Raw genomic sequence first — 14,524 nt, 5'->3', positions numbered from 1 at the left:
GCCCAGAGTTCCTCTGCACTGCAGAATCTGTGAATTACCTTCTGGGAGTCCCCATGGTTCCATGAACACAAATCTAAAAACCAGTAAATTAAAGGATGTCTAAGGACAGTTCAAACTCTAACCATCAATAATTTTTATTATTAGCAAATTTCTCCCTAAGTCGTCTGTTCTTTTGTCATCCATGTGGTACCCATGACTCAGCCGTGTAGATGCTGGGTTTGGACATCAGGGATTGTGGAGGTGGTCCCGTCTGGCCTTCTGTCGCGGAAGGCTGTCTTTTGTTACCAGTTTCACTAAGAAGTCTTTTCAGGACTTGGATGTGAATCAATTTCCCCCCAGAAAACCTTTGAACAGAACTATAATGGACAGCAAACATGACCATGATCATTTCCTTCCCTGTATTTCCATCCCTGTACAATGTGACTTTGCAGATCCTCTCATCAAGCTGTGGAGTCTATTTCCTCCCGCTTTGAGTCAGAGACAACTGTGTAGCTTAAGCTGACCATTAGGATATGGTAGAAGTGATACCGTGCCTACTCTGAGTACAGGCCTTGGGACACCTTGCAGCTTCTGCTCTCACTGATCAGTCATCATATGACGACCGGCCCAGGTTTACAAGCTGGAGGATGGCGATCATGTTGCCTAGAGATGAGCTGACTTGGTGGAGGCTATGCCGCCTCAGCCAGTTTCTGGCTGGCCTGGCAGCTGATTGCGGAGGCGTGAGTGAGTCAAGACCAGAAGAACCACTCATCTGAGCACACCTCAAATTGTCAGCCCGCAGAATTGTGAGCTAAATAAACCACCGTTATTTCAAGCCACTGGGTTTTGGATAATTTGTTATGCAGCAAAAGTTAGTAGATATAAGGAGACAGTTAAGGAAGTGACTGACAGACTCTCTAGACTCTTAATGCAGTCAGCAAGAAGGCCCAGCGTGGTCCTTAGTGGCACAGATCATGTTATGTGTCTCACCAACCGTTTTCTTTTCTTCTTGGGCATATAATAATACCACCTTTCCCAGCCTTCTTGTATCTAGATAAGCGATATCACTAACTCTGGTCGGATGTAATGGGAACGGAAATGATGAGTGGCATTTCTATGCCGGGATGGTGAGTCTTCACTATACTTTCTCAGATTCTCTCTGTACGTCATCTGCCAGCTGGATGAAATCATGATGACTTCAAAGACTGATGGCAGAGCCACCAGATAGAATGAACTGCTTAGAAGGGAGTGCCTCACCTGTGTCCACCTCTGATGTGAGCTATTTATGTTTTATTAAGCTACTGACATTCAAACTTGTTTGTTATAACAGCTAGCATTTATTAGTTAATACCTAGAGACAAGGTATAGTTAACATCCTAGAGCTCCGAGGGAATTCATTTTCACAATATCAAATACATTTATTTTTAATTTTATTATTTATTTCTAATACAAAAATAAGACAACACATTCACATACTTCAAAATTCAAAAGATAAAGAAGGATTTAGAACACAGGCAATAAAACTCCTTTTTATACCTATCCAATAGCCATCCAGATCTTTCTTTGAAAGCAATGTCAGATATTTCCTGTGTATCCTTCAGAAATATTTTTGCATGTGCAAATAAGTGGATGTACGTGTGTGTGCATGCAAATAAGTGGATGTACGTGTGTGCAAATAAGTGGATGTACGGGTGTGTGCAAATAAGTGGATGTACGGGTGTGTGCAAATAAGTGGATGTACGTGTGTGTGTGCAAATAAGTGGATGTACGTGTGTGTGTGTAGGGCAGCGTGATGTTTTACAAGTTGTTGTGTACCTTAAAATGTTGACACTGAATTTTGGAGATCTTTATAGTACATAAATACCTTCCTTTTTTTTTTCAGCTGTATGCTAGTGCATAGGATGGATATATGATAATTAATTTAACCGTTCTCAAGTTCATTACCATTCAGCTTGTCTCCACTCTTTTGCTGAGACAATGCTGCAGCGACTCCATCTTTATACAAACGTCATTTTGCACAAGCGTGAGTTGACCTTAAAGAAAAATTACTAGAATTGGAATCAAATGGCAATATACATTTACCTTGTTGAAGGAGATTTCCAAATTTTATTCATAGAGATTTTACAATTTAAACTTCTTACAGCAATATATGAAAGTGCCTGTTTTTCAAACACCCTCCTCAACACAGTGTTTTAGTCACCATTTCAGTGTTTAATGAGCTGATGACTTTTCTATCATATGTGCTTTGTGAATCTTTTCAGATGGTTAAAGGTCAGTTTTCTCGTGAGCTGTCATTGGCTAATTTTTCTATGATATTGAATGACTGGTCTTTTTTTATTACCTGGAGCCAGAGGAATAGACAATGCTCATGTTGAGAAAGTTTGCCTTCACTACCCACAACTGAGTACAGCTCAGAAAATCCAGTGAAGTCATCACTGCCAACCCACCTGGACAGGAGGAGAAAGGAAACTGTAGCTTTGCTCCAGATCATGTCCATAGGCCTGCTAGGATACCTGGCACACAATAAACACTCCGTCAGTTTTACTCAGGTTTTAATTAGCAGATGAATGAATGTCAAATGATCGAACTTGGCATTTTTTTTTTTTTTAATGCTGAATTCCTTCCAGAACTTGGTTTCTACCCTTACGAATGGAGCCACAGGAAGGTCACAGGTGTTGGTAATACTAAGGAATACTAAGGAACTAAGTATTCTTCTGCTACATCAGCTAGAAGAGAGTGCCGGAGGCTGCTTAAGGCAGGACCTTGTGCCTTAAGGAGTCTCTTGTGCCCAAGAGACTCCCACCTCAATCTCAAGGCTCCAGGTGGTGTCAAGGAGCCAAATGATGACATCTGTGGTGGCTGAGGTGGGTTCTCCCAACTGGGAGAACTGCTATTTGGTTCTTTACATTACTATAGCAGAACAGAATGAAACAGGAGATACTGGTGAGCTTTATCCCCTGTGAACGCCAGAGCCTTTCTTCTCCTGGGAAGCCCAGTGCCTTCCATCTCCTCCTTAACCTCAAAACCGCTTTTAGAAAACGTTTCTCTGTTAGTCACCTTCCTGCTTTGGGTTCCTACAACAATCCACCCTGAGACAAGAGTTTGTGTGCAAGTAGTTTATTTGGGAAGTGGAGACAATTCCAGTGGACAAGAGAGAACCGTCAGGCAAAGAGTTGCCAGCACTGGCGGCTGGAGGAGGGGCCAGTGGGCACTTCAGTGGTCGGGGTGAGGGGATATGAGTGGGGCACTGATATCTTCCGCTCCGGCTTGTCTCCGCTCTGGCCCCACCGCTTTCTTCCACCCATTTTTCTCCTACCACCCAGAGTGATCTAAAATGAAAATCCCTTCACTTTTCTGCACTTAAAGCACAAACTCCTTATCAAAGCCTCATAGCTTACAGCTGCCCCTTGCCCTGTCTTCTAACCAGAGACACCTGTGGTTCCCAAACACCACTCCCCGAAACCCAGCATCCCCTGATGCGGTCACGTCATTGCCCTGCTACTGACTGACTGCATTGTCTGCTCTCCCCCGATGCTCCGGCTGATCGAGCACCTCCAAGGCCAGACTAGGTCCCTGGGCTTCTGTATCCACAGCCCCAGGTACCTGGCAGGCGGCAAGGCCCTTAAGGGCTGCCTGTTGAGTGGACGCGTGAATTTCAATGATGGAAAGAAAGCATCAGAAAGGGCACTGGGAGCAGGTAAGAGAAGGTTTTCTGAGGGGACGGGAACAAATAGGTATTTAGCTAAGCAGTCACTATGAACAAGGAGCTTTACAGATATTATTTATTTATTTAAACACATTATTCTACTTTATTTATTATGAAGGAAGATGTTACAAAGGGGAAAAGTTGGTAAACTTGTTGATTGATAGGAAACTTTTTTATTTGTTCTGTTTTGCTCAGTTGGAATGAAACAAGAGCATCATCAAAGGCAAAAGCAAAACCAAACCAAACGAGCAAATCAGCCTGTAAGGCAGCGGAGTGAAGCTCGGCGCGGACAGCTGCAGAAGGAAACTCGAACTGCTGCCAAGGAGTAGATCGAAGTCTGTCTCCACCAGACCACGGTAAGTGTTTAAAATCCAAAATTATGTTTAGAACTTTTTTTCTGAGACAGAGTCTCGCTCTTATTATCTTATTTAATACTCATAACGATCCTATTACTATTCCCATCTAAAAAAACAAGAAAACTTAGGCAAAGAGAGGTTCGATGACTCTCCCCAAGTCACATGGATGGTGGATGGTGTCATACCCAGTATGCAAATGCTGCTTTCACAAAGAAATGACCAGAAAGCCCATGCACCTTTTAAATCACACGACTGCGTGCAATTATACCCTCTCTGTGTACACTGCAAAGTCAGCTTTATGGATGTGAGTCTTTAAACCTCTCTGCTCAGAATGCCTGCCCCTTCTTTCAGGCAGCGAGGCCACACTGGGCTGAAGGCAGTGGGGGTGATGGGACGACCATGCCCCGCCTCCTTCCCGTGGAGTCAGTCAGTTGCTTGCTTGCGATGCTTGGCTCCTGAGAGCCTCTCTCGGTTCCAAACGTCAGCATGTCTGTTATCACACGTTATCAGTGCCAGGTCTCCCTGGGACAAAGTGCTTATTGGAATCCTCCAGAAGTCCACTTATCACGCGCCCCACACCAGAGGCTCTGGCTCTCTGGAAACAAGCCCCTTCCCAGCAGTCTGAGATGGAATTAACCTCCCAAAGGACCCCGTGCGGGCTTTATGAACCAATCAAAATTGATTCCACATGGAGTTTCCATGGGTTTTATTTTATTTTCCCTCCAAGTCTCACTGCTGTTGCATCAGGCACCAGGCTCTGCAAGTTGCTTAGAAGCTGCTTTGCGTCAGCTGGCTCATCCAGGTCCCCATGTGCAGGCGGAGTGATAAGCACCACTACTTACTTAAAAATAAAATACAGACATATAATTAAGGAAAACATTCTGATGTCTGCAGAGTCCGGCTGGCAATAAATAACCAGTGAGAAAGGGCTCAAGGTGGAGCAGGGCTGAGGATTTCAGTGTGAAAATGAATAAATAAGACCCCCATTCACTCCTCACTTTGTAAACATAGGGTCAGCACCAGTTTTAGGTGACTCACTGTTTTTTTCCAAAATTGGTTCTACTCTGGGTTTGCCCAATCCTTCAGAACTAAAGATGTTTCTCAAGGGGAAGACGCTTCTAGATCCATGTGTTACTCTTCCGAATGAGAACAAAAAATACAAGAGAGGATTCTGCCTGGCAGTGGACGTCTGCTGTGTCTGTTAGCTCAGCCTCCACGCCACCTCCTTCTGCAAATGCCACGTGGATTTTGCTTTGGGGTGCCACCTCCTCCCTGTTCCAGTTCACAAGGTTTGTGGGGGTTACTCAACCCACGTGGCTCCAGGGAGTGGACACAGGACAGGGGCCTGGCCAGTGGAATTGCTAAGGGCTTGGACATGTGACCCCCACTGGTGCTGGGAGAGTCAGCCCCGGCACTTGCTTGGAACTCTGGGAAAGGTGATATTTTCTTCCTGATGTGTTTGCAACTCTGGTAGAGTAGATACCTGATTCTGCTAGTGGTCGTCTTTGCTACCATGTAGGAGGGCTTCATCCTACCATCAGGATGAAGCCAAAACCGAATAAAATTAAGAGATAGAACGCACATTGCTGTAGCGACTGAAGCCAGACTTCAGTTAAATGAGTGCATACATTTCCCTACTCTCTATTTTCCTCGAGTCAGTTTGACTTGTGCTTCTTGTCACTTGCAGCCAAGTTGGAAAGCAATTGTGGATGGTGCAACAAAGAGCTGCTTCCTATTTTTTTAGGGCCAGGACAGAAGGACTCTGCTTTATGGGTTTTCACGAAGGTCTTGATACTCATTGGCAAAGTATTTCTCCTCTACAGGGAGAGTTGGGAAAGGGGAGTGGGTATGTGCTCAACAACACGGAGAAGGGGAACGATGTCTTGAAATTCTCTTTTTTTTCCTTCAATGTTTAAGTTCCAGGATCCATGTACAGGTGTGCAGGTTTATTACACAGGTGAATGTGTGCCATGGTGGTTTGCTGCACGGCTCCTCCCATCACCTGGGTGTTAAGCCCAGGGTCTATTAGCTGTTCTTCCTCCCTCCAACACCCCCAACCCCTTGGACAGGCCCCAGGTTGTGTGTCGTCCCCGACCATGTGTCCATGTGTTCAGCTCCCACTTAAGAGAACATGTGTGTTTGGTTTTCTGTTCCTGAGTTAGTTTGCTGAAGATAATGGGATAATGGCTTCTGGCTCCATCCCTGTCCCTGCAAAGGACATGATCCCATTTTTTAATGGCTGTGTAGTATTCCATGGTGTATATGTGCCACACTGAAATTTTCTTTGAAGTTAGCAGAAATGTGTATTACAGTGCACAGATGTGGTGGCTGAAAAGAAACATCAGTCATGGGCTCTGAACTCCAGGAACTTAGATTTTGAGAAACAGCGACAGGACACATAAGCAGTAAAGCTAAAGACAAGCCCATAATATAGGCCCTGACCAAAGACCTGGTTGGTCAGAGTTGCAGGAGTTCGTGGGAGGTGGAGAGGCGGGATGGTCAGAGTTGCAGGAGTTCGTGGGAGGTGGAGAGGCGGGATGGTCAGAGTTGCAGGAGTTCGTGGGAGGTGGAGAGGCGGGTTGGTCAGAGTTGCAGGAGTTCGTGGGAGGTGGAAAGGCGGGATGGTCAGAGTTGCAGGATTTTGTGAGAGGTGGAGAGGCGGGATGGTCAGAGTTGCAGGAGTTCATGAGAGGTGGAGAGGCGGGATGGTCAGAGTTGCAGGACTTCATGAGAGGTGGAGAGGCGGGATGGTCAGAGTTGCAGGACTTCGTGGGAGGTGGAGAGGCGGGATGGTCAGAGTTGCAGGACTTCGTGGGAGGTGGAGAGGCAGGATGGTCAGAGTTGCAGGAGTTCGTGGGAGGTGGAGAGGCGGGATGGTCAAAGTTGCAGGAGTTCGTGGGAGGTGGAGAGGCAGGATGGTCGAGTTGCAGGAGTTCGTGGGAGGTGGAGAGGCGGGATGGTCGAGTTGCAGGACTTCATGAGAGGTGGAGAGGCAGGATGGTCAGAGTTGCAGGAGTTTGTGGGAGGTGGAGAGGTGGGATGGTCAGAGTTGCAGGACTTTGTGGGAGGTGGAGAGGCAGGCTTCTGAAAGCTGCTGTGTTGGGAGTTAGAGCGGAAGGTAGAGGGGAGGGTGGAGGGATGGCCTCATTGGAACCAGTACAAATTTGCAAGAATAGAGACTGCCCAGCCCTTTAAACCCATGTGTCCATTTCTGGGTGAGAGGTCCTCTTGTCCTCTGTCCCCTTCATTCACTCTCCATCCTCTTCTCTTCTCCTACCTTCTCTCCATCCCTGCAAGTTTTCATGGAGCAGGGGACTCGTGGGAGATTGTGCTTGCAGGGGTTCATTTCTGTCTGCTCCACCACCCCTGGGAATCCAGCACACGAGCTTTGAATTATATCGGGGCGGAAGTAGGTTAGACCGAAGGAAGAACCAAGCAGGACTCCTAAAAAAGCCCACATCAGTTGCCATGACAACCTGCTGACTCTTTCCCTGAAGGAATTTTAAAGTAGGTCACACTTTCCCTTTTATGGGGGATTGAGAGTCCTGCCAGGCGCGGTGATGGGACCTGCAAAGGACTCAGCCCTGGAAGGGCAAAGTCTGTCAAATCTCAGATTTCACTTACAGAAATCTATACCAAAAGACAACTCCCTCTCCTCCGCTGGGACGCTCCCATGTGCCACGTGTGTGTGCAGCCTGGGATGCGCACGTGGCAGTCTGAGTGATGGAGAGACCTGTGTGCTTATGTTTGTCGACAGGCCCCTCCCAATGGGTTGAAGCACTACCGGGGTGCACCCCCTTCCTTCCCAGCAAGTGCTGGTGCCTCTTGGTGGCTGTCCTTTCAGTGCCACAGTGAGATCCCCTTAAGCATCCCTTCTTCTATCACTAGCTCCTTTGGGTCCAGGTTTGACTCCCTTATCTGCCACTTACTGAGCATGAGATGCAATCAGGCTTTTGGAGCCGTGGTTCCTCATCTGCGATAATGGGGCAGACCACCTACCTGGAAGCACTGGAAAGAGGAGAAGCCAAGACAGTGCAGAGAAATGGCCCAGACCCGTCTCTGGCACCGAGCAGACATATAGTCATTAACTGCATCTTTTCCGTCTCTTTTGGAGGAAATTACTGAATTGAGGGCAGTCATACCTCTTTAGGAGCTGGTCCCAGCTCAGCTCAGGTGTTCCTTAGGCCGAGATGCCTTTCCTGAAGGCCCACCTTGTGCAAATCTCACCTTGTACTCTCTCCTGGCCTCCTTCATTCTCCTTTCAAATCTTACATGTTTATGATCGTTTGATTAACATCTGCCTCTGTGGTGAGAACAGAGTGCAGGCACTGAGTTTGCCATGCTCTCTGCTGTATCCCCAGTGTCTGGCACACAGTAAGGGTTCAGTAAATGTTTGTTGAATGAACAAATGAGTGATCGGAAGCCCTGCTCGGTAGTTGCATATGTCTTTGCTTAATAAGACACAGGGGACATGAAGACATTGCCATCTAATAAATGTAATTTCTCTGGGAGGAAAGAATCGTTGCCAACATGAGCCCATGTGATGTTTATAAATAATTAAATGGACCCTTGATGGTGAAAAAGTAACTCCTAGAGTCACACTGCCTGGCTGAAATTTGCTTTTGTTTGCTCTGGTTTAATGCAGCAATCTTCAAAATTTGCATCTGTTTCTTCTACCTGCTGAATTCCATGGACTAGATCACATCTGTGTTGCTTTAGGTTCTTAGAAGAGGTATTCAAGTCAAAATCTGTCCCTAACTTGCCTCTCAGATAACTACTGATGTGTTTCTTCCTTCCTACAAGGAAGCTTTGTCACGAGCATATCTGTGCCTCGCACCTTCCTACTTGTGTTCCCTTGGACTTTGACACAGTGATCGCTATAATCACAGGCACGCAGGCAGGCATGCCTGTGCGTGTATGTGCACATGTGTGTAAGCACATGTGAAGGTGCTGATAGACAGGGCTAGGAGGATGATTTCATTTGTCTTCTGGGGCATGAAGAAGCTATTCCTGTGGGAATGGTGCTGGAATTGGAGTCAGGCGTAAGTCAAGAAAAGAATTCACAGTTGGTCATCAAAGAGCTGACCCTCTTGCCACTAAATAGAAGAGAAACTACACACAAAGTCTGAGGGGATCTCTCTGTGATGACAGAATCAGAGATGGTGATGGGAGAAAGCAGTGATTCTGATTTTTGTACTGGGCCACGTGGCAGCTCAGGGTAAGGAAGATCTCCAGCCAACTCCTCTAGCTCCCTGGACTCTGTGTACATCATTCCAACTGGAGATGAACTTCCTTATGCCCAGTCACATCAAAGTCTCCTTTATATCATCAGGGACTACATCAGGGAGAGTCTTGCTGGGTGATTGATGCCTGGTAACCCTTCCAGAATTCCTTTAGTAACAGAGAAAGAGATGGGGGCAGAGGTGGGTAACTGTCTCTTCTTCCTTTCCATGGTAAATGTTGAGATGGGCAGACATTGCCCAGCCAGGGACTGAATTTCCCACCCCGACCCTGCTACCCTTGCGCTGACTTGGTGTGGTCATGTGACTTATTCTTACCGATTGAATGTGACAGGAAGTGATGTGTGCCACTTCCGCGCCAAGGCTTCTAGGGAGCCTGTGAGCACGTGTGTCCTCTCTGCGCCAAGGCTTCTAGGGAGCCTGTGAGCACGTGTGTCTTCTGCGCCAAGGCTTCTAGGGAGCCTGTGAGCACGTGTGTCTTCTGCGCCAAGGCTTCTAGGGAGCCTGTGAGCACGTGTGTCTTCTGCGCCAAGGCTTCTAGGGAGCCTGTGAGCATGTGTGTCTTCTGCGCCAAGGCTTCTAGGGAGCCTGTGAGCACGTGTGTCCTCTCTGCGCCAAGGCTTCTAGGGAGCCTGTGAGCACGTGTGTCTTCTGCGCCAAGGCTTCTAGGGAGCCTGTGAGCACGTGTGTCTTCTGTGCCAAGACTTCTAGGGAGCCTGTGAGCACGTGTGTCCTCTCTGCGCCAAGGCTTCTAGGGAGCCTGTGAGCACGTGTGTCCTCTCTGCGCCAAAGCTTCTAGGGAGCCTGTGAGCACGTGTGTCTTCTGCGCCAAGGCTTCTAGGGAGCCTGTGAGCACGTGTGTCCTCTCTGCGCCAAGGCTTCTAGGGAGCCTGTGAGCACGTGTGTCCTCTCTGTACCTATTCCTGTTCTGCCAGTTGGATACAGATGACATCTATGGGGGAATGACATCAGATGAAAGGATCCTGGTCCCTGAATGACCAGGTGGAGGGGAGCCACCTACAGACTTGAACACCCTTCTAGGTATGTGAGCAAGAAACAAACTTTTATCACGTCAGACCATTACATGTCTGGGTCTGTTCATCACAGCAGCTTGGTACACACTGAATAATACAGATAGTGTATTAGTCTGGTCTGGCTGCTGTAATAAAATATCAGAGATCAGATGGCTTAAATAACAAATTTATTTCTCATAGTTCTGGAGGCTGGGAAGTTCAAGATCAAGGCATGGGTAAGGTAGATTTCATTTTGAAGCCTCTTCTTTTGGCTTGTAGGAGGATACTATTTTGCTGTGTGCTCACATGATCTCTGTGTGTGTGTGAAGAGAGAGAGAGGGAGAGAGAACACGAGAGAGAGCATACTACAATGTTATTCATTTTATATTCCTTAACGATAAATCTGAGACACTGTATTAGTTCGTACTCACTCTGCTAATAAAGACATATCCAAGACTGAGTAATTTATAAAGGAAAGAGGTTTAATGAACTCGCAGTTCCCCGTGGCTGGGGAGGCCTCACAATCGTGGTGGAAGGCAAAGGGGAAGCAAAGCAAAGGAGAAGCGAAGGCACGTCTCACATGGCAGCAGGCAAAGAGGGCGTGTGCAGGGCAACTGCCCTTCATAAAACCATCAGATCTCGTGAGACTTACTCATTATCACGAGAACAGCATGGCAAAGACCTGCCTCCATTATTCAGCTGCCTTCCACAGGGTCCCTCCATGACACATGGGAATTACAGGAGCTACAGTTCAAGATGAAATTCAGGTGGGGATGCAGTCAAACCATCTCCACACCAGTCCGTGTTCGTACATAGAGAGCTGCTGCTTTTTCACAGCTATGTAGCGTTTCACTGAATAGCGACCGTAATTAATGGAAGCATTCCCTCCTTGATGAATGCTCAAATCGTCTCTGTCCTTTTGTTGTCACAGACAGTGCAGTAAAGAATAGTCTTTTCAGGAGTGTGGGAATAATAATAGGACACAAGTCTAGAAGTGGGATTATTGGGTCAAAGGGCAAATGCATTTGCAATTTTCATGAATATTTGCTTCTCCCTTTTAAACCTAGTTTCTGGGAGGCTCCAAGGCCATGCACATGGTATTTCATCCCTTTAGAGGCTCCTACGACCGGTGGAAGTACTCAGCAGAGCTCGGAGTGTGGGCAGATCCTAGTCGTGGTGCTGTATCTTGCAGCACTCCAGGGTAGACGCTGCGGTCCTTTCAGATTCCTTGTGTCTCTGCCAACCAGAGGCTGTGTGTCTGAGCTCTGTTCTCTTGTAATATGGTGCCCACTAGAGCTGTGAGAGCTGAGCTGCAGTTTCCATCTGTCATATGGGGAATAGAGGCTCTCTGGCCCCCATGGATGGGTGGTGACACTGAAGTGAAGCAATCCATATGGCAGAGCTGCAGAAGGTGTGTGGGTCAAAGGCAGGGCTCTGCACTCAGACCATTTGGACTCTATCTTCTCTTAAATCCGAGCATGGGCAGGTGTTTAACCTCTTGAGAAGATTTTAATTTCTTTAGTTGTAAAATGGGAAAGACAACAGAGTTCTTGTGAGAACTGTAGAAAATAGTGTAAGCAAAACACTCAGCACAATGAGTGACACAAAGAGCTCAAAATACGTGCCAGTGTTAAATGCTCTTTGATGAGTCAGCAGGCACGATATGCTTCTCTGATTGGCTTTGTATCTGGCCATATAACTCTTTTCATGCTCTTCATGCCTCAAACTGTGGTTGAATGATGTTTATAGGACACCAGCAAGTTCCTGGCTTCTGTCATATTTTCTGCACTGATCGACTGTTCTCGATGACAAACTGACCCAGCATGGTAATGACATACCTCAAGTGGAGGCTTGTGGCCCAGGAGTCATCAGCTCAAACATTAAATGAAGTCATAGTCTAAAAAGATGATAAACTCATGAAAAAAAGTCCCCTACCTCTTTTAAGCTGTTTTTCAATTTGACCAAACCAAGTGACATTTATACTGTGTCAGTGCAGCACAGAAAGAAATTGAGAGTACAACAATTTCTAGCAGATCTGGCTGATTTAGACAGAGAAGACTCATGGATTGGTGTCCACGATGGATGACCTGGCTGTAGTTATGGTTCTCAGGGCCAGGCCATCTTCGTAGGGGTAGATGCAACCTTGACTGGTGATCTTCTTTTTATCCTCAGAATTTACTGGTGTGCTTGATGTATATTAGGCATTCAAAAAACATTTATGGAATGAATGATGAATGAATGAATGAGCCAATGAAGAGTGACTCCATTAGTGAATAAGAAATAGAAAAAAGGAGTAAATCCGTGTTTTTCAGAGGACCAGTTTTTGTTCTAATGTGGGCTTTATTTCTCTTTGGGGAGCATAATTTCCTCTAACCCAATGTCAGTTTTATTCAGTAACTATGATTTATTGAGTGCTTCCTGTGTGACGGCCTCGTGCTAGGAGCTTCGTGGCTTATAAGGGTCACCAATAATATATGTGGTTTATTCCATTTTAAATTAGTAAATGTGTTCTCCTGGCAGGGATTGAGATGTCATAATAAGCTGTTTGACCCTGTAACAGTTGTGCTCCAGAATGATAACTGAGTTTAAAAAACACAGCTTTGAATGTTCTTTGCCTATGAGGATCGAGGTGTGAAAATCATTACCAAATAGGAATTAGTGTGAAACACAGGAGTCTGACCCATATTCGAGGCCTAAGTCTAAGGTCAAACATTCCCCTACTACCATATTACTAGTGAGGAGAGAGAGAGAAGCAGGCCAATGAACAAGCCATTTCTGCTGCTTTGAGGATTTCGCAAGTTCCAGTGGCCTCTGCCTGTCCTTAGCCCTAGCCCCACTTCCTGCTCTTCTCTTGCGAATAGTGAAGTGCAGCCCAGGTCCATCCTTTTAAAGGCAGAGACCCACTCACCTTTTGAGGGAAGGCATGAGTGTATTCTCAGCTGCCAACTGACTTCTGACCTTGGCCGTTTAGGAGGGCTTTATAAATTGTGTCTTCCGTCTGTCATACGGGGAATAGAGGCATAGGGAGAAGAACACACATCTTATAACACAACCTTCTCATAAATGTGGCCTGATGTGAGCATTCTGCCTTCATATTCACAACTATTATGTTTTCTATTTAAATGACACCTGTAAGGATATGTTCCTTTTTATTTTTATTGCTTATTTGTTTATTCTTACTATCCTATGCCAAAAATCATGCCAAATCAAATTTTCTGATTTGTAAAAACTCTGATTCAGGTTATGGATGACTGCTTAAAGACAGCCCACCCCACTGCCTTCTGCAATGGGTATATCCCTAATATAAAACAATTGTAAGGCTGCAGAGAATGTCTCCCACCAGCACCTACATGCACAAGTCCCAGGTGCAAAGGGAAGCGTGTAGTTACATCTCCTTGAGGATGGGCTGTGCTAGCCATTGTGCCATGTGGTGGATGTGTATCAGCTTAGTTCTAACAAAATCTTTCCAAAAGGGGCCATTTTCTTATTTTGTCAATAAAGAAATCAAAGCTCAGAAACACTGGCTCATAACAGACCACGCAGCTGGTGAGCTATGAGGGAGTGTTGATTCCTTCAAGGGGTCTTATATCATCCAAGGCAGAAACTGCAAACTGTGGGCCGGATCTGGCTTGCTTGGCATACATGGTGTTTAAAAACCACCAACGTTAATTTACTACATTTAAGATCCAGGAAATTTTACATGAAAATCTAGGCTTTGGACTTCTCTTGAAGAATATCTGGCCACAGCAGACCTGCACACATGTACGGTAAAAATTGGCTGAAAAGCAGCTACTCTCTCAGGTGGAAGGAGCCCTTCCTAGATCACCAAGGCACCCATTTGGCTGGCTTTGTTCATTTTATCCACTGACTGGTCCCTTGGCCATCGGAAGTTAATGGGTTTCTCTATGAATAATGGTAAGCTATGTTGTATGGACTAGGGATAGCGTGTAAAGGAGGAAGAAGTAGATATGGCTATAAAGGATAAAGAGTGCTGAAATGAAAGACATTTTCTAGAATATTCTGGAACCAGCTCAACCATTTCAAGCTGAGTTAGCTGTTCAAAGTTTGGATTGCTTGGGGTCGAATGGAGGGGCTGCACTAGTTGATTTCTGAATTTCCATCTAGTTCTGAGTTTCTCTTTAGATCTTGTTTCCGTTGGAAAACTATGCATTTCTTATGGCGACTGGGTTTGTCATAATTGCTATTGAGAAGTGACTTCATTATCCAGGT

The 14,524-nt window shown here is 46.0% G+C and overlaps 1 long non-coding RNA gene across 1 annotated transcript in view; it reads left to right on the top strand.

The window, feature by feature from the left end:
- Positions 1-1,113: 1,113 nt before the first annotated feature.
- Positions 1,114-14,524, top strand: part of LOC135268161 (uncharacterized) — a 33,441-nt gene continuing 20,030 nt past the window's right edge. Inside the window, exons 1-2 of the long non-coding RNA XR_010336444.1 lie at positions 1,114-1,253; positions 3,881-4,041. This is a non-coding gene — a long non-coding RNA (uncharacterized LOC135268161). The remainder of the gene's footprint in view (positions 1,254-3,880; positions 4,042-14,524) is intronic.

Source organism: Aotus nancymaae, unplaced genomic scaffold, assembly GCF_030222135.1.
Source record: "Aotus nancymaae isolate 86718 unplaced genomic scaffold, 86718_ANA_hifiasm-v0.15.2.pri h1tg000038l, whole genome shotgun sequence".
Classification (NCBI taxonomy): Eukaryota; Metazoa; Chordata; class Mammalia; order Primates; family Aotidae; genus Aotus; species Aotus nancymaae.
The sequence above is the reverse complement of the archived record's forward strand: the minus strand, read 5'-3'. Positions and strand labels throughout refer to the sequence as shown.